Source organism: Ursus maritimus, unplaced genomic scaffold, assembly GCF_017311325.1.
Source record: "Ursus maritimus isolate PB19 unplaced genomic scaffold, ASM1731132v1 scaffold_3, whole genome shotgun sequence".
In the NCBI taxonomy this organism is placed as follows: Eukaryota; Metazoa; Chordata; class Mammalia; order Carnivora; family Ursidae; genus Ursus; species Ursus maritimus.
In genome coordinates, this window is record NW_024425563.1 from 67830708 (window position 1) to 67855217 (window position 24510).

General features: G+C 37.3%; 1 long non-coding RNA gene across 1 annotated transcript in view; it reads left to right on the forward strand.

Moving 5' to 3' along the window:
- The window catches only part of LOC103658737, a 53733-nt gene that overhangs the window by 4362 nt on the left and 24861 nt on the right, over positions 1 to 24510 (forward strand). Inside the window, exon 3 of the long non-coding RNA XR_567266.2 lies at positions 4551 to 4609. This is a non-coding gene — a long non-coding RNA (uncharacterized LOC103658737). The remainder of the gene's footprint in view (positions 1 to 4550; positions 4610 to 24510) is intronic.

Sequence of the window (24510 nt, forward strand, 5' to 3'; positions counted from 1 at the left end):
ACTTAAATCTGTAAGAAATCAGAAAAAAATTTGAAATTATCAAGATTGTTTGAGATGAGAATTTACATTTGCTCATTATAAACCATAGATCTTGCTGTAAATCTGTGGTGCTTGGAGGTGAGATGCTACTAATACGAAGCCATGGAAATTAATAAGACATTTAGAAATTAAGCATCCAAACAGGAATTAAACCACTCTCTTTAAGAGCAAAAAAAGTTTGTGAGCACGTATGAATGTTTCAAATTACATGTGTTATATTTATTAGTAGAGCAGTACATTTTTATAACTAAATAAAAATGCATTAGTTGGAGGGGTGCGTGCTCAAATTTTAACTAATACTGAATGCACAGTCAAAAACCCCAAATCACTTACCTAGTGAATTACCATATCCTGTTAATCTGGCTTCCTCAAAGCTCTTTCCTTTTCCTAGAATGCTCTGGTTCAGGCTCCAACCTGACCATTGCAATAGGTTCCTACTACTCCTTTTTCTAATATCTCAGTTTTTCAGTCTCTTTTTTTTTTTGCCAATTGCTGCTAGAATTACTTGTCTGAGGCTTATATTTGGTCTTGTCGTTTCCCTGCTTAAAAACTTTAGGGGTTCCCTGTCAGGACACAAAGAATTCCCAGCCTCTTGTCATGTTGACGGTTGTCTGTGGTTTGGCCTAAACCACCATGTCTTCTGTTTAGCTCTCGTTTCCTTCAACCATGCTAACCTACAAGCCAGGAACATTATATATCTATCACTTTTCTCCTCCTCTAACCTTTGAAACATTTTTTCCCCTGCACCTCACATCCTACTTGTTTAAAACCTGTCGTCTTTTTTCCCTACTTCAGCTTTATTTAGGTATGATTGACAGAGACAATTGTTTATATTTCTAGTGTTCAATGTGATGATTTGATCTATGCGGTCTGTGAAATGATTACCACAATCAGAAGAATTTTCTCCTTTAAAGCCTGCTCCATTTTGCGTCTTCCATGAAGTAAGCCCATGGCTCCTTATGGGAATAGAACTCTTTCCTTTCTCTGATTTCTCCTAGTACTTTGTTTCTGTCTGTGCTTAAGGATGCAACCGGCACAGGCACCATCCAATCAGAACAGATATCTTCTTTATTTGTGCATATCGTGTGTATTGGGAAATTATCAGCTCAGTCTTGTGGGATATATCCCACTGTGCTTTATAATCTATTCAGTTATTATGTTTATCTTTGTCTTCTTCATTCCCCTCCTTCTAGATTTTATGCATTGGAGCAAGGGAGTTAGTACTTTTTGTATTTTGTAGAGAAAACTTGTGAAAGACTTGGAAACGGTCCAAGATATTGTGGCTGTCTTCAACGGAAAAGTAGGCATTGTCCAGATTATCTGATTCTATCGAGTCTCTGAATCTTTTATTGTCTTTGAGTTATTTTACATTGCTCTAAGTTATATAATACTTACAGTAATGCAAATGATTTTTGTCCGTAGAAATGCAAATTGTATCTCATTGGGATTCAGTTGATTATTGCTCTGTGGATATTGAGCAGTTTTGAAGTTTTACATTTGTTAAGCAAATTTATTTCGCCACTCCTAATGCCATATATGTGTGGTTCTTTTAATTCTCCTTTGAACCAATTGTAATATCTTCTGGTTCCTTCATTAATTAATGAATTAAATAAAAGCTTTGACACATGTTCATTTTATATCTGTATGAAAGTCATGCTATATCCTTTTCTAAAAATTATCTTTTAATATATGAATATGCCTTGAACTTAATAAATATTAATGTTTCTTAAATCCAAATTAAAGGTCATTTAATGAAGAACACTGGAGAAAATTGAGACACTTTTCTTCTAAGAATTTTTGAGACTACGTGATAGATAAATATTTTCCAAACTGAATTTTGGCTTGTCTGAACAAGTGAATAATTTCCTATGGTAGATTTAAAACTTGCTTTTATCACAGTGAATTTGAATATTGGCCTTTGGAGTCTTTGATCAAGTTGAGTGTACCCAAAACAAAACCCAAATATCCAATTTGTGTTTACTCAAGTATTTAAAAACTAATACAAAAAAGAATAAGAAATTCTAAAGTATTATTCAGTTATTGTATGTTTTTAGTTGCATTTTTTTTAATTTGGAAGATTTTACCTTGAAAAAATTATACAGAAATCTTCTCAGGAATCATTTGAAAGTTGTATAAGGTAAAAGTTTCATACATGATATCATTAGTCTTAAATATAAGAAACACATCGTGAATGCACCTTATGTTCACATCTGTCCTTGTCTTCAGATTGAGAAATGCGTGAGAGTGAACTCAGGTCTCGGGAGTTTTTTTGTCTAAATTCTCTGCAGATCCCAGTTGTATTCTCTTTCTCCCTCTTTTCCAGCTTCTATCTTCTTTCCTTCTGCTCCAACTGAAGTGTTTCCAAATATCGGTATTTCTGAGAAAGCTCTTCACTACCTACCCTTGGATTCTCATTCACTTTACTGGTTTGGGCAAAGGTGAAATCAGAGGAAATGAGAAAAAAGTGGACAGATTGGAGACAGACTTTAGACGTGAAATAGCACTTGCTGATATGTGGGTGATGAAGAGGGAGAACCAAGTTGACTTTGTTTCTGGCTTGAGCAACTGGTGGCTTCCGGGATGGGATCATTTACTGACATGGAGAGACTGGAGCAACAAGCTTGGGAAAGATTATCATAACGTTGTTTTCAGTATCTTCTTGTTTACACTCACGTATGTTTAAGAGTTAAAACCCAGAACATACAGTACATACTAAATTTTCATGTGTGAAATTCTGCTGCACCCACCACTCTCAACACCCTTTCTCTAGGACAGGAAAAATGCATGTCGCACTCCATTCCAAGTTGCACACTTTTTTTTTCTTTCTAGATGAAATCAACATTTTTTTTGTAAACAGTTTTTAAAGATAAAAGGGGGGAGGGATGGTAGTGTAACAATTATTTTGCCCTAGGTCTTCCTCAAAGGCTAAGACAAATTCTCCTTTCTGTAGAAGAGTTGTTTAAATTAGCTGGAAATTCACAGTTCACTGCTTTTTAAAAGGCACCCCATCCCTTAGGGAAGGAGAATATGAATATCTCCCACTGTTTCTAAGGTGAAGGATGTTAACCATTGATCAGATCAGAATGGAGCAGCTTGAAGGGGAGAAAAAAATTCTAAACGACCTGCCTGGTTTCACAGCCCTTCTGGCCCAAATGGTACTGACATTTTCATTAAGCAGGTTAAGGAAAACAATAGAGGTTAATTAACTTAGTGGTGTTTCAGCTGAAATGGCCGAAACTGCCCTAGGCCTCAGGTAAGTCTAATGTTGTTAGTAGCATCTTGGCCCTCCACTTTACACTATATCACTTTTGAAGGTCTGTAAACAAATTAGAATCGCTTTTTGTGTGGGGCTGTGTAGCTCACAGGGATGTGTGAAAATGTATTAGGTAACGTCTGTAAAGCACTTTAAATGATTTATTCTTGAGCCAGTTTTTCCTAAGGGATACTTTGTCTCACACGCTTCTAATTGCCATCTAGCTAGATGATAAAGAGCAATCTTCAACTAAACACTTAGTGGGTTGCCGGAGATGACTCATAGATCTTTTACTCTATGCACACAGAACATATACTTACATTTCCCATCATGAAATTCTGCCTTTTTAACTAGCATATTTTTCTTTTTGGTGACATTTAGATATCATTTTTGGTTTGCAGAAGTGGCAGGTATAACTTTGTGGTCGTTAGAAAAAAAGTTTTTACTACGGGGGTAGAATAATGTAAAAAGAGCGTAGGTTTTGAAAGAATGTTCGGGGTTTGACGCCTGGCTTCACCATTTACTAGCTAAATAATGTGGCAAATCATTTTGCCTGTTGAACTTCAATTTTCTTACTTGTAAAATGAAGATAATAATACCTATCACTCAAGGTTGTTTTTATGACTAAATGAGTAATGTGTGGTTTTTGACACTTAGGAGATGCTCAATACAAGATCCTTCTTTCAGAGTTCATTGTCACTGGTCAATTCACAAGCAATTGTTCTTCAATTTGCTCTCTACCAGTCAATATCTACTACTTAAGGTATATGTCACAGAGACCAGGTGTTTAACAGAAAATAGTCGAGCACTGATACATTCCTTTGATAATTAAATAATGCTTGATTTAATCTGTTAAGCAGTACCGCAGTATGTTATCGAAAGGTCTGCCACCCACCTTTTTGCTTTATTGCCAAGTTTTAAATAATTTCGCTTAACAATCCACTCTTTTGATCCTAAATAATCTCTAGAGATTATTTTTTATCTCTGTCCCTCTCTCTCTCTCTCTCTTTCTCACACACACACACACACACACACACACACGTCTGGTTTCATTATGTTTGTTTACATAGTTTAGCAAAAGGTATTAACTAACCATATGTGCCTCCTTGAGCATTCAGTATTGAGCAACTCTGCAGGGCAAAGAACTAAATTCTGCTGAATAATTTCATTAAGGGATATAGGATTCAATCATTTTTTTTTTTCCTATCCCAAGATTAGGAAAATCTATTCACCAGGATTTCATCTTCATTGCTTGTAGATTCCAGAGAACTCCTTTCTACTTGAAGTCCCAAATACGCTGCAGTTCCTGGCCAGCCAGTGAGTGATGCTGCTTATGACCTGTGAGGCTGTAACCATAGAACAGGTACCAGACCAGTGTTCTTGGGTGGTACCTGGTTTACGGTTTCTTGCTTTTACACATAAAGTACACTTGCTTCTTAATGATGGAATTTTTGTAACTGATTAAATGTCACTTATGTTCAAGTATGACTCTCAGGTTAGGACCTTGTGTGACAGTGTCATAGTTGAAGACAGTAAAACTCTCTGTTGGGGTAACACATACTTTTTTATAAGAATTTGATACCTGGTGAAAGGAAAATAGCTTCTTATTAACCCTATGCAGGTAACTTTCTTTTCACGTAAGGTATAGAAACTCAGTACATGTAATTGGTTTTAAATTCTGAAGGAGGCACTAAGCCTTAGAAGTCATTTTTAAAGGATTTCACTTGATGTTGAGAGTTAGAGAGTTTGAGGTAAGTTATCAAGTAAAAGAAAGGACTTCTTCATACAAGTATCAGAAAATAAACTACAAATAACTGTCATCAGGATTCCAAACCAAATGGTTTATGATTTAATTTTGATTAATAATTTGATTAATTTTAATTTATGATTAAATTTAGTTCATTTCATTCATTTATGTATTTATTTCTTGTTCTGCTACACCTTGGATCATCAGGCTGCTTTCGTGAAATCATCTGCTTCTAAAGTAGAACAGGTCTTGGAAATCCCAACCGTTCCCGCGTGTATCTGACAATTGTTCAGGCAGTGTTATCTTTACGCTTTAGAGTTGCAACTCATGAGCCAATTTATTGAAATATCAACAATTAAAAGAACACAGTACAGTCCTTTCTGTGAAATTCTGAGATTGTCCTTCTTTGTTGAAGATACAAATTTTAACCTCTTTGCCTTTTGACAAGCACCAGAAGATAACAGGAATCACAAGACTAAGTGATTATGGTTATTTTACCATGGTAATGAACAATGCCAACATTGAAGTGGATATAATTTCTACTGAGTACAGGACATAATTTTTTGTAATAATATGATTAGTATTTTTCCCAGGAGTAAGAATGTATTATGAACAGTGAGAGCGCTGGCAGATCTCCAGGGCCTTTGGATTCATTCCGTTCTACATACAATCTCAGAAACATGTATATGAGTATTATTTTATCTATGAAACTTACTCTTTAATTTGACCACTCTTTTGATTAGTTCTTACAATAGTGTTGAGCTAATTGAGGAATATAGAACATGTCAAGAAAACAACTATTTGGGGGCATCACTTCTTTTATAAGGCAAAAGAACATATCTTCATGAACTTCCAGGGCCCTTATGGGAAATTTTTAAAGAAGTTTTACATGTAAAGAAAAATCTTGAAATTTTAATTTTTCTGAATCTGGGATATGATCACAGGAAACCGAAATCAAAAGAGTTATCAGAGTACTTTAGCTCTCCTATTATGACAGGATCAGGTGTGCCTGAGAAACAATAAATTGGCTACCTATTAGTAAAAGTGATAGTACAATATTCTAAATGACAAGAAAGTAACACAACTGAAAGGAATCTTAGATCTTTCAGAAATAAGGAACTTTTTCTTTTCTTTTTTTTTTGCTTAATAATCAAGGGCTTGACAAAGCATAAAATACAGAAGACTGTTTTGATGGGATATGGAATTTCTGCCATACAGACAGAACACAGAGAATGTGGAAGAGTAACTATTTACTATTCCTTGTTAAGAGAAGGTCAAATAGTTCAAGATAAACTGTCATTTTAATATATAGAAAAGCAGATTCTGGTTTTGCATTAACATTATATGGCAATAAGGGATTCATGAGCTCCCTGCTCTACTTTTTAAATTATCTTACAAATAAATCCACCAAAACTGAGTGCACTTTGTCAAAACTTGAATACATTTTATTTTTTTTCAGACTCATTGCTTGCAGTTTGAGAGAAATACAGTTTGTTTTTTTCTGTCCAACTATAACTTTCTATATCTATTAAGTGTTTGTCTCACACAATCATCTTTCACATTCTGGAAGAACCAGACTTTTTAAGACAAAGCTACTCTCTGTTCCTCGAAAACAAAAACACCTTCCATTGCCTTATATTCATAGTTGTAGTTTTCTGCGACAATTGCTTTGGTCTGGTCTTTGATTACCTGTATGGATGATAACTTGCAGTAAAATTAGCTAATTTATATTTCATGGAGAAAACTGGAAGGGGAACGTAGAAGTATCTATCATACACTGTTTAGCACATTGGCAAAACTCCTAAATAGGCACATAAAACTCTCTAGAGTCATATACACTTTTTACTTTTTTAAAAAATTTTTACATTTTATTTTATTTTTTAAAGATTTTATTTATTTATTTGACAGAGAGAGACAGCCAGCAAGAAAGGGAACACAATCAGGGGGAGTGGGAGAGGAAGAAGGCTCCCAGCAGAGCAGGGAGACTGATGCAGGGCTCGATCCCAGGACCCTGGGATCATGCCCTGAGCTGAAGGCAGATGCTTAACGACTGAGCTACCCAGGCGCCCCTAATTTTTACATTTTAAATTAGCAAAATGAGCACAATCATTAACATGACCAATAAATATGCCCACTGTAAGAAACAAAAACATATGTATTAAAAATATATTGAGTGACCACATTTCAATATTATAGTTCACTTAGAAATTGTCTAAGTGTCTAAGGTTAGGCATTAAATAACTGCATTTAAGAGTAGCCCAGGATTTTAAATTTAAATAAGCATCTTGGAAGATAGTTATCATATGGTTTCACTCATTTATGGAACATGAGAAATAGCAGGAAATCGGTAGGAGAAGGAAGGGAAGAATGAAGGGGGTTTAAACAGAAGGGGGAATGAACCATGAGAGACTATGGACTCTGGGAAACAAACTGAGGGCTTCAGAGGGGAGGGGGTGGGGGATTGGGATAGGCCGGTGATGGATATTAAGGAGGGCACGTATTGCATGGTGCACTGGGTGTTATACGAAAATAATGAATCATGGAATACTACATCAAAAACTAATGATGTACTGTATGGTGACTAACATAACATAATAAAAAATTATTATAAATAAATAAATATCTTGATTAAGTAGACATACTACAACTTAGAAAATCATTTATCAGAATTAAAATTTAAGAATTTAGGGGGCGCCTGGGTAGCGCAGTCGTTAAAGCGTCTGCCTTCGGCTCAGGGCGTGATCCCGGCGTACCGGGATCGAGTCCCACATCGGGCTCCTCCGCTATGAGCCTGCTTCTTCCTCTCCCACTCCCCCTGCTTGTGTTCCCTCTCTCGTTGGCTGTCTCTATCTCTGTCGAATAAATAAATAAAATCTTTAAAAAAAAAAAAAATTTAAGAATTTAGATCCTTTATGTTCACAGAGCTTGGGAGTGAGAGCTGAGATTCCCTGTATCAATTTGACTTAATACTTGTTTCAGGAAATTCTTGCTCAGGAGGATAAAGATATAAACCAATAAACAATTTTACTATTTGCTTTAGGAAATTCCTGAAAAGCAGTTTATCCATATGATTTGTTCATCTGGCCAAACAGCTCTGTCTCCTATCAGGATAATAAATTGCTCACTTGGCCAAATAGGTAGCTTATAAAAAAACATTTACTTATTAAGACTCATGTCAAGAAGCTGGCCTTGCTATATTTCTCAATCCTAAACTATTATGTCAAGGACTGTCCCCCGTGTCAATTAGTTTTCTGTCTTGACAAACTTGCCTTCAACTACTTAAGCCCAGATCCCCGAGCCCTATAATTATCCTCCCCTAATTTTCCCATTTTGAGACATTACTAGGATCTCTCAAGGTGGTGTTATCCCTTACTGCAGTAGGCCTAATGAACTTAGCTTTGATTGATCAACAGAAACTGTGAGTTAATAAATGTGTATTGCTTTAAGCCTGGAAGTTTGTGGTGATATTGTCATGCAGCAATAGCAAACGAATACAACTGCACTGATAAAACTAGCAGAGAGTCAGATAGCTGTTTTCAAACCACAAGTTATCAAAGTCCCCTAGATTGTGAAAGACACAACTTTATTACATGAACTTGTGTTTTTATACAAACCTGCTTCTGGCCTTGAGGTTCCTGTAAGAAATTTTTAAGGCTAGTTTTACATGTCCATTTTTTTTATTTCCTGAGAAACTTGGGAATATTAGAGTTATAGAAGTGTTTATTTTTCTTTATGAACCAATTAGAACGGAGCAATTTGGATTTGAGAGACCTTATGACTTATTTATATGCTTACGAGGTAGGTAAACATCAAACACGCAGTGAGAGGTAAAAGTTTTTCTCAGTTACAGATGCATGGACTTGCTGGGAGCTTGCAGCTTTAGCTCCTCCGCCTCAGTCATAGGTTAACAATAAACACAGAACCATGACAACCCACAAGAGCAGATCTCGAAGGGATGTTCTACTTTCAGTGAGAATAAAAGTTTTTTTGACCGAGCTGAGTTCACACATAACGAACAAACAAACAAAAGGTTAACAAAACAGATTCTTTATCATCTCTCACCTAACAGATCCCCATAATGTCCTTACAGAATCACCTAGTAGTTAGATCATAAAACTGGATTCCCAGTGAGGAATAACTTGTTGGCTGTGCAGCAACCAGACTTATATATACATGGGGGGCTTTCTTGACCATGAAATTAAGACTGGCCCAGTGGTCCAGTGTACCCACTGGTCCATGGGTCCAGCTGTGGAGGTAGACAAGACATGAACAGATGAATAGTCTTGGCCAAGGACCAGCAAATGGAAACAAAAGCTCCCACAGTGTACTCATAATGGTTTAGCTATTTTAGTATTGATGAGTTTACATGGAGAGTAGGATGGCCGAAGGACCATATTACTGATGACCTTGAATGTTAAAAAGTTGACAGTGTATCGTCATTGGGTGTTAAAATATACTTCTTTTTAAAAAGGTAAAATCATAACGTTTTTACAGATATAAAACTGAATAGATGTTAAAGATTTTATTTAACTCATTAATGAGTAAACTGGTGAGGTGTCATAAGTTCAAGGGGGAATTATTAAAAAAAAGGACACATTCGTACATCAGGATTGTTGAAATAAGTGTGCAATTGGAGGTAAAACTGGCCTCATGGGGGTGGGTGGGAAGGGAGGAAAATTAAGTGACTCTCCACCAGACAGAATTTACAAAACTATAGACAATAATTATTATGCATTGTTATTGGTTATCTATATCTTACAAAATTGTAAAGTAACTCTCAAGGACTAGAATCAGGTACTCGGAACAGTGTGACTAAATAGTAGGGGTTTTTGTTTTTGTTTTTTTTTTACATTGAAGCATAATATTCCCCTACAATGAGATTGACTGACTTGATAGTAGAAAGTAGTGGGCCAGACCTGAGAAGTGCTTTAGGAATAGAAACTATACAATTTGGTAGTTGCTTAGATGTAGTAAGTGGGAAGGAAGATTCAAAGATCATTTATAACAAGAGTGGCAATTGCCAAAGTGGTTAGTGATTGCTTCATGTGGGTTAGGATAATTACCAGCATGGCACTGGGGACAACGAAGGGAAAATCGAGGAAGTATTTTAATAATGGATCATTTTAGAAACTCAAGTTCTGTGACAGTCAAAAGAGGTCTTTTGGTTGGGAGAGGGAGTGTTGCCATCCACTCTGTTATCATTAGACCCTCCTTTTTAATGGTTTCCTCAAGTAGTCATGTAATCCAAGTAAAAGGAGTGTGCTTGCTGGGCCCGATAGCCCCTGGGTAAGTCCTTTGGCTTTCCATTTTGGAATTGACTTAGAATGTATCACCTTTTCTGATGCACTTGATGAGGAATCATTTCTGGACCTACAGATAAAAATCAGGAGGGAATTTAGGAAAGTCCTGAAATGAACGAGGAAGATACTACTCAGTTTTCTTCTTCCCCTTGTGAATTTGATTAGAGAATATTCTGAGTAAAAAATGGAGAAAGAGAGAGGGAGAGAAAGAAAAAAAAAAAGGAAAAAAAGTAGGAGGAGAAATATTATCCTCTCTTCTAAAAGTTTGGGTGAAAAGGCATTAATATGACCAGGGATCTTTTTCAAGTTAAAGATATGAAGAACACCAGGTTTCTTGTCTATAGACATATTACTGTTTGCTTAACTTAAGGTCCTTTGAAATTCAGTCCTATGTCAAATATCTGCTCTTAATTAGTCAACTTGCTGTTCTGGTTTCCCAGCATTTCAACAGTTTCACCTTAATATAATCTCCTCTGTTTATTCATATATAGAAATGAGGTAGATTATTGCTTTGTTCCTTGTTTAAGAAAGAAAAGACCAAGGGAAGAAGGAAAGGAAAAAAGATAGGAGAAAGGGACAAGGGACAATAGGAATGAGGGAATAAGGGAAGAGAAAGGGAGAGAAAGAAAGGAAAGTGAGGGCACCCCTGATTCTAGTTACAGTTTGGTCACTAGCTTGTTATAGCAGTTAGTCTGGTTACTACTGTAAACTTGGGATACGTTTTCTTGTTCTGCACATGGGGTAGTAATAAGACCCCTAAACTACAATTTTCCTTAGCCTCCATTATTCTCTCATTATACTATCAATCAATAAATATTGAGCACCTCAGATATGCCAAGCCCTATACTAGAGGCTGGGGATATGGTAGTCATTCGTGCCCTCTTTGAACTTGTCCTCTGGTGGGAGGTGCTAAAAAATGAACACACGTAAGTAAAATACAATTTAATACAGGATACTTAGGACATTTTTTTGTTGGTTAGAAACTCCTAGATTGATGGCTAGAAGCCAAATCTGAGGTTAAAAAATGTGCTGAGTACTCCAGATTCTGAAGACAACAGCAATGAAGTGGGAACAGAAATCCCCTCAAGGCTGTGGTTGGTTAAGTAATTCTCCCAAGTGTCTGGCCATCTCCTTTTTCCATTTTCATTCCACTTCTCTTAAAGAGGATTAGAGAGGAGAAAGAGAGAGAAAGAATCAGTTGCCTGAAGTGAGAGTGCTTAGCCTTTCCTCTACTACATTTGTTTCTCCTGTAGTTAGCAGAGTTGGGGAGGTTTTGTTTAACCCCAAAACCAAGGGAGGGGAGCTTCAAGATAGCCATCCAGAGATATTGTGGGTATCTGCAAGAAAGCTAGACTGCATCTTGTTTTCTGTTGTGTCAAATGCTTAGGTATGTCCTCTCTGATCTGCCTCTCTGCCATTTCTACAAAAAAGTCGGCAACAAATGGCAGAGTAGAGAGAGGAAGTGGCCTGTCCTTTAACCTTGGCATGGTGAATATATATATTCCCCAGTTCCTATCAACACTGTAACTGTAGATGGACTCAAGTTGACCTCCTGGTAACCTACCTGGTGAGTAGATGTGGTAGCTGCTTTGGGAGAATTGGAAGAAGTGAGCCAGAATGGGAGTGCGTATGCCAGGGGTCCCTCAGAGTTTTCTGAGGAACCAGCCTTTGGAGGTTTGCTGGAGGGAGAGCGTCAAAGGCGAGATGGTGTCACCTAGAGAAGCCTCTGTGACCGAGAGAGAACCACCGACAAGCAGACGGTTACATTAGATCTTGGCTTTATTTTCTTCCTTTTCATCCCCAATTCCAGAAGCCTTAATATTGGAAGGATTGGAGAGGAGTAGTGGAGGAAGATGCCGGGAAGAGACATCCTGAGAAAGAGAATAAGGCTGAAGTTTATAAATGAGCTGGTCTGGATTTTTAATAACTGAAAGTGACCCAACAGCTTTGAGAGCTGCCTGAGTTATTGTTAAAAGGCAGGAAAGGAAAATTGAACAGTGCAAGTTTGAAGGCAATGGTTGGAAAAAAATAATGTGTTTTAGTTCATGTTTTTCCCCCATAGAGTACTAACTCTAAGTAAACTGGTTACAAATGGGTGGGATAATTGTATTTGGTGTTAATGCTATGAAGCAGATTGAGGACTGAGTAGAAAGTAGCTCTGAAGATGGTGGGCAATAGGAGGCTTCCTCAGCTTTGGTGGTCTGGGAAGCTCTTTGGGTTGAAAACTTTCATGAGAAAGAGACACTCATTCCAAACTCTGGGATAAAAGCGTAAAATGCTCTAAGGTAAGGTCAAGAAATAAGGTCAGTATAGGTGGAGTTTATTTAGTGAGGCTGGAGGTGATAAAAAATACTTCTGGGAAAGGGCAGAGGCCAACTAACAAAGGGCCTTGTAGGCCTTGGTAAAATATTTTGATGGTGACTTTGCTTTTTGCAAAAATTTTTCAAGCATTTTCTTGGCCCTAACCTCACTGTAGATTTGTTAACCTAATTTTATGTAATGGATCACATATACCATATAATTCTAAGTAATTCTTGTCTCAGAGATAAGAAACTACTAAGACATCTTCCATCTGTTCTCTTATAACCTCAGTGCTACTATTTTATCAAGATAGTTATTAAAAAATTCCTTTATGTTATTCCAGGTTTCCTCTCACTCAACTCTTCACACCCAAGGATTAAATCCTTGCCCATCAGGGGGATGCCCATACTTACGTAGTTATAATTGACATCTAGATTCTGGATGATATATCTGCTTGTTGTAAGATTGAAGTTATGGGTTTAAGTGTTGTTATAGTTCACATTGATCATGCCAAAAGAAAGAACAAACTATTAATTTGTTAACCTAGAAAATGTATGGAAAGCAATGAAAACATGGCAGCTAAAGGTTCTGCTTTTTGATATTTATGATTTAAACCCCAGAACAGGAAATCTTTCCTCTTGGACTTAGCTTTAAGCTCCAGAGATGGAAATCTCTGGCAGGAGCAGTACGCATTGTCTCTCATTAGAGTGCAGTTTTTCCGTAACCACATTAAAGAATGCACAGACAGCAAGGGACGTGTGCTCGGCCCTCTTGCAGCAATGTTCCTGGCTTGTTTTCTAATGTGAATTACAGACCTCTCAGCACAATTCTTAAACTTCTCCCTGCTACACTTATGCAAATAGTCACTCTGAATCCAACATGATACCTTTTGGTTAATCCTGGAACATTAAGTATTGCAGCTGTCTCATGGAAGGAACTGAGAGAAAAATTTCTGTTCAGTATGGAAATAACTCTATAAAGCTCATGATAAATGAAGGCTTATGAATAGTATATCAGTTATTGCAGTCATCATTATAGGAGTATATTTCCTTGAGTTCTTATGGGAAATTACTTTCTTTGGCACATTCTTGGGAATTATTTCCTGTGTTCCATTAGCTCCGCGGGATGACATCCTAAAATGACGGATGCAGTTCTATTGTTTTGTTAGAGTGCTCTGTAACTGCTCTTAGGGCTCCGTGTTTGAATGCGTGTTATATTCTCTTTGAATATTATCTGAGAATATGATTCATAGTTTAGTCTTAATGTTTCCCAAAAAATGACTTAATGAACAAGAAGGAGGCTTGTTCTCGTGGAAGGAGTAATAAACAGCAGAGCAGGTAATCCTTGTTCTAGTCCTGATCCCACTGCTAAGTATGGGAACTATGGCAAGTTGCTTTAGCTGCAGGGCCTATTTCTTCATCTATTACTTCTTTTTTAAAATCCCCTCAGCTTATGTTTTCTGCTATCCTAACATTTTCAGCATTTAGTAAATATTAACTCTGTGACTTAAAATCCTGCTGGGGAGACAAAACTGAAGTACAAAAATTATGGAAAAATGTACAATCGAGTACTGACTTAAAGAGTATGTTCGTAAGGGATATCAGTTGCATGCAACAGAAGTTCACTGACTAAGCAAAATTGAACTTACTTCAGAAAGTATCAGGGGGCTCTCAAAATTAGTTGGAGATTAGGTAGAGGGCCAGGCTTGGGAATGGGGAATATTCCAGAGAGTTCTGAAGAGCAGAGAAGCAGGAAGTACAGCCACGGTGGCATGGCTGGAACAGTCTGGTCGGGACTCTGCTGTTACACTGACACTGCCGCATGTGACTGTCAACCATTCGTTTTGTCCTTGCCTCACTTGCTCAGCTTCAGAGTGTAGGATGAAAACATTCAGTAGGCTGACATTAGGCCATGTGCCCACCCTCTAGCTGTACTTAGAGATGGGAGCCGGATAGGGCAGGCACCTACAATTACTCTGCAACTACGGTTGTACAGCAAAACGGGAAATCGTTCCCTAAAAGGACGTTAGAGTGCCTTGAAATAGAATGGTTAATGACAGTTGTCCCCATATGTATTCAATCACAGAGACTGGAGAAGCTAGCTTAGTTTATACTGGAATTGTTGAGAAACTTTATGAATAAATAGAAGTTGAGATGAGGTCAGTGGAGGGAGATGAAAAATGCTACACCAAAGGAGGAAAGAAGCAACAACAACCACACACACATACACCACACACAAAAGTACAAAAGCAAACTATATCTAAGCCACCAAAATTCAGTCTGTGGAACTTTCAGTATTACTTCTAATCAGCAATATTGCACCTTTTAGTTCTCAGAGAGGCTTTATGTTCACTCATGGGAAAGAGAACAGTGTAACTCTTAGCACAGTCTATTCACCAAAACCTCGCAAAATTCCATCTTCTCACCAGAGAGCATGCTCCTTCCTTTTCCAAAGGCATCCTGAAAATGCATTCCCAGGGCATTGTCCCAGGCCCCTGAGACACTGAGTTTCCTCAGTCTCCCCACCCATTCGGAAAATACCTCATCTATGTTACAAAAACAATAAGCACAAAAATATATTTGAAAAGAGCTAATACAAAAGATAAGAAATCATACACTTTCGTTACGAGTATCATTTATTATTTGTGGGACATTTTTCCTTCTCCCTTTTCAGCGACATTTTATTGATGAGTTGGAATAGGGTGGTTCATATGGTGATGGCGCTTAGAGTTTCTAGCAACAGAAGAAGCATACTCTCCACAGGACTGTGTGGCAGCAGCCATCCCTGTGTTAACCGTTTCAGAGGCTATTAATGATCAGCGGACTATACCTAGGCTTCTGTGGTTGAGATGTTCAAGTTAAATTTTAATTCCCCTTCACCCATAATAGAGTGAGAACTGAGGCTTATCGATCTTATTTCACTTTTCACAGAAAAAGGAAAACACACTTTTTATGAGAGAACAAATGAAGACCCCCACCTGTCTCTGTCTCAGTCTTGACACAATTTCAAATAAACACATAAAACCGCCTTCAAATATAACATTTTCATGAATATAAACTTGGGGATTTCTCTGTGCTGAGCACGCATATTAGGGACTCAATAAATATTGGTTGATTTAATTCAAAATACATCTAGAAACTGATAGAGAAGTGCTTCTTCATGTTGGCTGTCATGAAATTACATTACTGTTGTTTGTGGTAGTCCTGTGAAGTAGAGCTCTCACTTTTCCCCAGAAACAGTAGGAAAGCAAACAACTCTCTAGATAACATGGGTAAACATGAATAAAATATATTTACAGTATCCTACCTTGATGATGGATTTGCAAATCTGTCTGCTTTCAGATGTTCAAGACAGAGAAAAATTGCACAGGAAAAAAATCGTGTATTTCCTTATCAAAACCAGGGAAAGTAAACATGTATAGTAAATTGGAAAAAGCCTGTAAGTCTGGAATATTTTTTAAGTGTTATCTTTTGTGTGTTAGCTTGGTGTTCTTGGTGGTGAGAGGAGGGCAATGATTATCGACTTTCCCTTCTTTAATTTCGTTTTTCTTCTAAAAGTGACAACCAACAGTTGACACAAGCAGAATGAGACAACAACTGAAGTGTATTTTCCCCCCAATTAGTTGTGAAGAATGTGTTCTGTTTGTGGCAAATTCCTGCACATAAGGCTGACTGGGATGCCAACAATTAATAGACTGCTGTGGTTAACGTTAGTGCGCAGAAGTAATAGAAATGTGAAGACAGGCCCAGTCTGTGAGAGGTGTGTTGTCAGGGCCAAGCCAGCAGCTGGCTTTCTAGACACCTTACAGAACCCTGTGAGAAGGCTTTATTTTGGTGAATTTATCACAGTAAGTGATCCGGCCCTGAGCTTGTCTAGGCTTGAAGCCCTGAAGTTTTAGTCAACTCAATGAGAACAGATGCATTTCTCAGTGACACTTTGATGTAAACCTAGCTCACAGGTTGATATCTAAAATTGAGTGCCAATTTATTAATTTTTAATGGGAAGTATAGTCGTCACACTAACCAGAGAACTCTAGTCTATGACCAGTCCATTCTATTTCTGTAGATAATTGAACACAAGGTGTCAAATTATGGCCTGAAACGTATTTGATGAGTATGAAATCAGAACAAAGGGAATTGGTTAAATAAACATTCTTTAACTGTTAATACACTCAGGACTCAGTCAGCTACTCTTTTCTCTTTCTTATCTTCGGTTATTAGTCATTGTAGGCTAAGCTTAGCCATTTTAGAGCCGTCTTTCCTCATTTCCCAGCCTTAGGGGAAACTTTAACCCTTCATGTACTGAGTTCAGGAGAATTCTGTTTTTTACTTTTACTCTAGTGGGTGTCATTTGTAAGGCATAAATTAAGATTACAGGTGCAGTTTTAAAAATGTGTATATGGGCAGCACGTAGAAGTCACAGTGTTCTCAGAAGGCTGAGAAAAGTTGAGGAATACCGAATCTCTGAAACCATGTGTCGGCTGTTACCCGCTGCTAAAGCAAGCCGGGGAGGTGTGTCCACTTGTGGACCAGGAGAGGGACCCTGAATCTGAAGGGCAGACAAATTCTTGTCTCAAAAGAAGTGTTCTGTGGTGAGAAGACTTCATCGTGCCTCTTTATAAACTGGACGAAATATCCATAAACACTGTGCCTGTAATTCTCCTTGGGGTCCAGGCCCCCGCATACCTTGGTAGCAGCAAAGGAGGTATCCTGAATTGTGCAAACTGTGGTCGACGAAATTAAACTGTGCTGGCGGTTGTGTCTAATGGGCCATGTTTCATACGTGTACCCCACCCTCACTTTAATTATCCCTTACCTGTTTAGCAACGGCTGGTGTGGAGGCAGACAAAGAACGTGAAGAACTTGAGGGTGTTCAGTGTCTGTCCCCACATTTCCCATCCCCAGAGGCAGAGATCCTCATGGCACCACATGCATGGAGGAGGCCTGCGGTCTAGGCGGTCTAGGTTACGGTGCATACCTGGCCACACCCGACCACTTTGAGGGTGCTCTAGATCTCAGACCTAACCCCAAGACTGCCAGGATTCACTGCTATTACTAACAAAAACAGTGTCTATCCCCTCCATTTCTAAAACACATTTCCAAAGGATTTTGTCTTTTTGTCCTGACTTTGCTGTTTCCCAGTCCCAAGTGTTTTTGTAGATGGCATTCCCTGAAGATATTCGAGGGAAAACGGTTGATTAAAGAGGAGTCTCTGTGTGAGAGGAAACAGTCTCTGTTCCAGTTTGAAGAATTTTTGCCTCAGGTAAGGGAGAAGGGAACGAGATGATATATTTCTGAGAAGAGCAAGAGCAAGAAGGAGGGAACCTGGTTTTTGGGGAGACAAAGTTTTCCAAACATAGTGGAAAGAGCTCATGCTTTTAAGTCCCTCAGCCCTGTGTTTGAAGCCCAGGTGATCACTTACTGCTCTAGTGATGGTGGACAAATTACCCAGCATTTCGGCCGTGGCCTCCTGGGTCTCATGAGGGAGAAAGCCTCTTACGTCACAAGGGAGATCACAGGAACAAAGTACGCGTCAAGGTGCCTCAGCCACTGTGTGTTCAAATGCCACTTTCTTTCTTCTCAACCCGTGATGTTTAATGGTGACCAGGTGAAAAAAGAGGACTTCCGGGATAATAACCTTTTCTTCCTAGTTGATTGAAAGTTTCTCTTCCCATAATGTGATTGCCCTGGTAAGACCTGGAGAAACGCTCTTTCACGCCTTGTCTGCAGACATCCCCGCCAGCAATCTCTTTTCCTGATTCACTTAGTGTACTTACCCTTGCTGTGATCACCCATAAGAGAGGAGATTGGTTCAATTCCGCAATGAAGAGAATATGTCACTGTCCCACAGTGGCAGTAATGGCCCTTCTGCCCTTGGGGAGAGAGATAATAGGCGCTACTAAGTTATTTGAAACTTTATATAGTTTTGTCCTTTTTTGCTTTTGCCCATTTGATCTTATGCTTCTTCTTCTTCTTCTTCTTTTTTAAATACTTGATGCCATTCAAGACTGCAGTTTGGAAGTGGTTCATTTATTGTTACATTCTCATTTGTTTTTTGGATTTTTCAAGATGGGTTCAGCTAACTTAGCTTTTTCATTTTTTCAGAATTAAGTAACTTCTTGGACCCTTTGATTCTTAGTGTTCTTTACCTTCTGTATGTACCCCGAACGCCATAAACTACAATATTACAGTGAGTCAACATTTTCACCAAGGAGAATAGAATCTAATCTCACTAAACTTGTTTTTCAAATGTAAGAGCCAACATTGTTATTACCTGGGGGGCCCAAGGCATGAAATGGGAATAGGAAAACAAGAGTATAAAATAGGGCAGATTGTTTTCCAACAGGAATATAGACATATAATTAAAATGATTTTCAACCTACAGACACAGCCTAGATTTGACTGTATCCGGGATGGCCAGGGACACAATGAATACTTTGTTTCTTTGACTAACATTGAAAACATCTCATTAAAAAAATATTTTTTCGACAGTTATACCCTAGACTACAGAGCCAATCACCTAAACAGAAGATATTTGGACAGAGTATGGTTACTATATATCTATAAAGAAATCCAATTTGGAAAATGCTGGTCATTTGATTTTGAAAGAAAAGCTAATAACTTGCTGTAGTTACTGCAGAGACCTCAAAGAAGCCATTGTATTTTCGCAGTTGAATTTAAGTTATAGAAAATTCTGGTAAAGCTTTTCAAGTTGTATTTACTACATTGAGTGAATCAGAGGCGAGAAATGTTCTAAATCAATAACCAGCATTCTAATGTGACTTTTATATAATTCTTCAAGAGGAGATCTAGGAGACCCAATGCAATGTGACTTCCAGTCAAGCCCAGACAACTTGCTACCCTGTTCTCTCAAGAGAAGGATGAACACATGGGGATGACAAAAGGCTACCCACTTGGGATCCTATTGATTTTCACATGTTATTTTCCCTTCTGCTTGCCTCCCCCACCAATTTCTCACTCCCTGCTATTTCTTTCACTGCCTGCATGGCAGGGGAAAAAAAATGTGGTTATTCGTACATGTTGGTGGATATTGTACATATTGGTACTTTGAATAAGGTTTTCTATCCCTGTTCACAGTGCAAGAATGCACACAGAGCAGGGGAGTTTTTCTACAGTCCTAATGGTCCCTTTGGCCACAAACTGACTGATATCCAGCTGAATTTAGAAATTGTTATTTCGAATGGCCTTTCAATGTGTTGCTTTACAGGTAATTAGGACTTAAATTAGATTTCAGAGAGCCACCATGGCTAGTTGATGAAGGAATAAGCTCTGGAACAGAGTCCTGTTTCTACATCTTAGTAGATAACATAACTTGGGCAAATTACTTAACTTCTTTGTGCCTCAGTCTCCTCATTTGTAAAATGACACTAATCATAGTGTTTATGGAGATAAAATATTTTGATATATAAAGCACTTAGAATATTCCTGGCTTATGATAAATGCAGTTTGAGTGTTTGCTATCCCAGATCCACAATCCCTTATTTGCGATTCTAAAATTGAAAAGCTGGGGAAAAAATGGCACATCTTATAGAAAACTCTTTAAATGGTTAAGATCTGACATGAGCTGATCTGTGGCGATTTATAGATTTTATTTATCCCACTTTGTGTGAATATTCATATGTATGATTAAAGAATTATTAATATGTTTGATTATAAGCTAGGCCTCCCCCTCGGGTTGTTACATAAGATACTTACTGTCCACAGCTTTTTAAAATCCAAGGTGTTCTGAATTCCAAAAGACATCACCCCAAGGGTTTTTTGAGGCTCACTAAAGCAAAGTACAATAAAACAAGGTATGCCTGTGTGATAATGTGCTTTTGAATTGACTGTTTAAAAATTATATATCTCTGTCTCTATTTCTAGTTATTAGTTTTTGCCTTAAAGATTACTTCAGTTACAACGCTTCTCTTACAGTTAGTGTTTGTATTTTACCTTTTTCCATATATTTCTTCCAACTTTTGTTTTCTTATATTTAAGGTGGTTGTCTTGTAAGCAGCTTACAGATTTTTAAGATCTCTTGAACAACTTTGTCCTTTAATTGTAGTAATTAGTCACATATTTGTGTTTAAATTTACTATATTAGGCTTGATTTTATTCCTCTTGCCTTTGGGTTCTCCTTTTGCTTTTTCCCTAACTTTATTTGAACTAATAAGTATATTTTTTTAATTCTCTTTCTACTTCTTTAAGGTTGGTAGTAATGCATTTAAAAATATTCTTTTGGGGGCGCCTTGGTGGCTCAGTCAGTTAAGTATCCAACTCCTGATTTTGGCTCAGGTCATGATTTTGAGCATCAGGTGTTTACCTGTCATTTGTATGACCTTTGGAACATATTGTATTTTTTACTGAAAGTGCTGAAAACCTTGGCCCATTTTAAAACTGGGTTATTTTTTTTTAATTGTTGGGTTGTAAGAATTCTTTACATATTTAAGATACATCTCTTATTAGATATATGATTTGTTAATATTTTCTTCCATTCTGGGAGGTTTTTTTATTTTCTTGATGATACCTTTTAAAGTACAAGCATTTTAATCTGATAATCTAACAAAGTCCAATTTATCTTTTTTCTTTTGTCGCTTGTGCTGTGGTGGCTTATCTAAAAAACCATTGCCAAATCTAAGGTCTTCCAGATTTATACCTATGTTTTCTTCTAAAAGTTTTATGGCTTTAGCTTCACATTTAGGGCTACAATCCTTTTTGAGTTAGTTTTGAGTTAGAGGTTAAACTTTATTCTTTTGCAGGTAGATACGAAGTTGTCTCAGTGCCACCTTTAAAAAGACTATTTTTTCCGCATTGAATTGCCCCCATTGAATTTCCTTTCTGACTTTCACGTGGAGGTTTTCTAGTTACTGTCTTCCAGCTTATTAATCTTTACTTTTGCCTTATCTTACCTGCTTTTAAACATATGTATTGAATTCTTAATTTCAGTTATCTTTTTCAGTTATACAATTTTATTCTTTTCGGTCGATTTCTGTCTTTTTGTAAATTCTTTGTTTTCTCTATTTTCATGAATATATCAAACATCGTTATTTTATTTTTAAAATTGTATTGAAGTATAATTAATATACAGTTACTTTAGTTTCAGATGTACAATATAATGATTCAACAATTCTGTACATTACTCAGTGCCTATCATGATCACTGTACTCTTAATACCCTTTATCTATTTCACTCACTCACACTCACCTCCCTTCTGGCAACCTCCAGTTTGTTTTCTGTATTTACGAGTCTGGTTTTTTTGTTTGTCTCTTTTTTCTTTGTTTTGTTTTCTAAATTCCACATGTGAGTGAAATAATATGGTATTTGTCTTTCTCTGACTGTCTTATTTCACTTAGCATAATCCCCCCAATTCAATCTGTATTGTTGCACATGGCAAGATCTCATTCTTTTTTGTGGCCAAGTAATATTCCATTGTAGCCATATTGCATCTTCCTTATGGCTGAGTAATATTCCACTGTAGGTGGAACTAATCATTTCTGCCTACTCACTGTCATTGATACTTTGACAATTATCAAAAAGCCTTGACATTTATTATCCACATGAATGATGAACATTTCCTCTAAAACAGAATTCTCAGCTTGACTTATAGAATTGCAGAAATAGCTGTGACAGTTTAAAAATTGTATTCAAGTAATGCTTATAAGGGGAAATTTAAGACTTTGGAATAGGCAAAAAAGCCTTCTGTCTATATATTCAACACAATGCCAGAGCCTTTGGGGAGTATCTGAATCTATAGGAATATGCAACCTTGTCTCTAAGCTATTTTACAACTCTGTACAGAGTAAAGTTAAGTTGTAGAAAATGGCTAACAAGGCAAATAATTCTTGTCTGGAGACATGCACAGACATTTTGTATAATAGAGGGAAAACATTTTTCCTCCTATGGAAAAGCCAGTTTTGCAAATTCGTTTCAATATTATAGATTCATGAACGTGTCTTCTTTGAGGTCTCCTTTTGAACCCATTGTAATGGGTCTCTCATTTAATTAATGGGTTAAATAACACCTTTGGCATATGTTAATTTTGTATTTGTATGAGAGTCATGATTTTATCTTCTTTTGAAAATTATCATCTAACATAATGCTTCCTTGGGCTTGTTCATTTATGGAAACTCTTTTATTTTTTTTTATTTTAATTTTATTGTAATTCCAGTATAGTAGTATGGTGTACAGTGTTATATTAGTTTCAGGTGTACAATATAATGATCCAACAATTCCATACATCACCCAGTACGCATTATGACAAGTGTAGTCCTTAATCCCCCTATTTTATCCAATCCCCCTCCCACCTCCCCTTTGGTAGTTTGTTCTCTATAGTTAAAAGTCTGTTTCTTGGTTTGTCTCTCTCATTTTCTTTCTCTCTTTTTTCTTTGTTTTGTTTCTTAAATTTCCGATGTGTGAAGTCATATAGTATTTGTCTTTCTCTGACTTACTTATTTCACTTAGCATAATACTCTTTAGCTCCATCCATGTCATTGCAAATGGCAAGATCTTATTCTTTTTTATGGCTAAATAAAATTCCACCTCTTCTTTATCCATTCATCTATTAATGGACAGTTGGGCTGCTTCTATAATTTGGCTGTTGTAAATAATGCTGCTATAAATATAGGGGTGCATGCATCCCTTTGAATGAGTGTTTTTGTGTTTTATGGGTAAATACCCAGTAGTGAAATTACTAGATCATAGGGTAGTTCTACTTTTAACTTTTTGAGGAACCTCCATACTCTTTTGGCACAGTGGCTATACCAGTTTGCATTCTCACCAACAGTGCCAGAGGGTTCCTTTTTCCCCACATCCTCGCCAACACTTGTTTCTTGTAGTTTTGATTGTAGCCATTCTGACAGGTGCGAGGTGATGTCTCATTATAGTTTTGATTTGTATTTTCATTTATAGAAACTCTTAAGGAGGAGTTGCATTCAGATGTTGGTGGAAGTTAGGCGTATTTGAATGGGTAGAATCATGGTCCATGGAAGCATGAAAGATAAGAGCTTGCCTCCGTAAAATTGAAGATATAGACCCAGGCAACATAGGAAATAGGTCTGTAAGATTATAGAGGTTGCCTGGGGTTTTGTTGTTGTTGTTGGAGTTTGTTTCTTTGTTTTAGTAGTGCCTATACAAAATCTGTTTTTGCATTTAATCTGTTACATACACTGTGATTATTTTTAATCACAGTGTATGTACTTTTTATTTCAAAGTCTGTAGATTGGTTCAGTAACTAAAACTGCCCACACTTCTGATAATGACTATCAATAAAGAGAAGCTAGGAGCATAAGCTATTATGTTTGCAAATCCTTCAGATGTAGGATAGTCTCTTAGGCTACTTACAAAATGAAGTCTTATTCATTTCTGTACTCCTTCGCCTGCAGCAGAAATGCAAGGAGTGATTTCCCCATCATTACTACTAAACTAGTTGTCCAGGATTTTTCTCTCTCCTATCTTGGGTTTAGAGAAGTCCTGAAGTATCATAATCAGGAGAGAGATTTCCTCAGTGGGTTATTCAGTAAGAGATTAGTAGAAGCCTATAACCCAGAAGGCATCATCCCTGCTTAAAATCAATAGGTGAAGCACTGGATTCTAATTAATCCTTTATCTTTGCTAAAGAGAGGATCAGCTGGAGTAGTGACACTTTCACTGCAGTGAGAGTTCCTGCTTGCTCACCTTCCATTCTTTTCTGAGTGTTGGAATAGGGCTCTTGGCAATAGTCCTTAATTAGATGTTGTTTCTTCCACTTGTTTCTTCCCCATGCAGCTGTTTCTTGGGCTGTGGTGCTCCTGGGGCTCCTTCTGGTACTCGCTTTCATTTATTCACCTCTTTCCATCTTCCTTTTAACTAGAGATAGGGGGAAGGTGGTGGAAA